General features: G+C 38.0%; 1 non-coding gene across 1 annotated transcript; it reads right to left on the minus strand.

Moving 5' to 3' along the window:
* Window positions 1–573: 573 nt before the first annotated feature.
* Window positions 574–680, minus strand: LOC135150911 (small nucleolar RNA R71). The gene has a single exon (XR_010289372.1). It is a non-coding gene; the product is annotated as a small nucleolar RNA R71 (small nucleolar RNA).
* Window positions 681–2,097: the final 1,417 nt, after the last annotated feature.

The raw sequence follows: 2,097 nt of genomic DNA on the forward strand, positions 1-2,097 counted from the left end.
TAGTTTAGCTTAAAGTGCAGAATTTGTATTCTAGTTAAACTTATTAAACTTGGAGTATATAACCAAGTCAGTAGCATAAGTTGAACTTGTTGAAATTACTTGTGAGAAAATTTGAGTGTTAGAAAAAGTTCAAGTGTTGAACCTGCAGCTGTGAGAATTGTAACCAATCCACAGATTCTTCTATATAAAATCTCACAGGTGGATCATTCAATCCACTTGTATTCTTAATATCTGGTGTTTATCTTTTCTGTTATTATAAGTGTTAACTGTTCTTGAATCTTTTAATTTTGTAAAAGATTGTATTCAACCCCCCTTCTACAATCTTTCTTATAGTTAGTGTAAAATAACACTACCGAGGATCCTCATCTTCATCTTCATCTATTCATGGAGATCAGTGATTCTTCCAAATTTCAAGGAGTAACTGAAGATGCTTTGCGCTTGAAATTATTCTCTTATTCTGTGCGAGACAGAGCTAGAACCTGGCTAAATTCTTCACTGGTAGGATCAGTCACAACATGGAATGATTTGAAAGAAAAGTTCTTGAGCAAGTACTTTCCTCCCAATGTGAATGCAAAGCTCCGGAATGAGATCATTTCTTTTCAACAGCAAGATGATGAATCTTTGTATGATGCATGGGAGAGATTTAAAGAATTACTCAGAAAATGTCCTCATCAGGTATTCTTCATTGCATTCAGATGGAGACTTTTTATAATGGTCTCAATGCTCAAACAAAGATGGTTGCGGATGCATTAGCAAATGGGGCCCTTCTCTCTAAGTCCTATAATCAGGCTTATGAAATTCTTGAGACAATTGCTACCAACAACTATCAGTGGTCATCTTCTAGAGCTCAAACAGGTAAAAAGGTAGCTAGAATCTATGATGTGGACTCTATAACTTCGATGAAGGCTCAACTAGCATCTATGGAGCATATACTCAAGAATCTGAGCATGGGCAGTAATCAATCTAAGGAGCAATCCCTCAGTTCACAGATTAATCAAACCAAGAATGTTTGTTGTGTATTTTGCAGTGAGGCTCATACTTATGATAGTTGTCCTTCAAATCCAGAATCTGTCTTTTACATGGGAAATCAAAATAAGGGCGACCCTTACTCGAATACTTACAATCAGTCATGGAGGCAACATCCTAATTTTTCTTGGAGCAATCAAGGGGCAAATTCTGGAACTTCAAATGGCAACGTAAAGTCCAATTATCCACCTGGATTTTCTCAACAAGCACCTCAGTGTAATTCACTTAAAAATATTTGAAGGAGTACATCATCAAGAATGAAGCTAGTAGATCTCAAACTGAATCTGGTCCAAAGTCAAGCGGCATCCTTACAAAACATAGAGAATCAGGTTAGGCAACTAGCTAATGAGCTGAGGAATCGACCACATGGTACTCTCCCTAGCGACACCAAAAAGCCTAAGGGGTGTTGGGAATGAACATTATAAAGCCATGACATTGAAGAGCAGAAAAGTATTGGGGAACACTACTACTGACGCTAAACAGGTTGACTCTGTTTAACCGAGTGGTGATGAGGAAAATTCTGAAGGTAAGGGAATCGAGAATGACAAGGTATCACCCCTAAAGGCTTCTTCTGAAAAATCACACATTCACCCACAACATCCATATCCTCACCGGTTTCAAAAGCAAAAACAGGATGTTCAGTTCAAGAAATTTCTTGATGTTTTGAAGCAACTCCACATGAATATTCCTCTTGTAGAAGATCTTGAACAGATGCCCAACTATGTGAAATTCATGAAGGACATTCTTACAAAAAAGAGAAGGCTAGGGGAGTTTGAAACTATAGCTCTGACAAAGGAGTGTAGCTCATTCTTGCAACATAAATTGCCTACAAAAATGAAAGATCCAGGGACTTTCACTATTCCTTGCACTATTGGTGACTCTTATTGTGGGATGGCATTATGTGATTTGGGGGCTAGTATAAACTTGATGCCTATGTCGGTGTTCAGAAAATTGGGGATTGGAGAAGTTCGGCCTACTACTGTCACTCTTCAACTAGCTGATAGATCTCTTGCTCATCCAGAGGGAAAGATTGAGGATGTTCAAGTAAAGGTAGACAAGTTCATATTTCCT

Source organism: Daucus carota, chromosome 2 (genome assembly GCF_001625215.2).
Source record: "Daucus carota subsp. sativus chromosome 2, DH1 v3.0, whole genome shotgun sequence".
In the NCBI taxonomy this organism is placed as follows: domain Eukaryota; kingdom Viridiplantae; phylum Streptophyta; class Magnoliopsida; order Apiales; family Apiaceae; genus Daucus; species Daucus carota.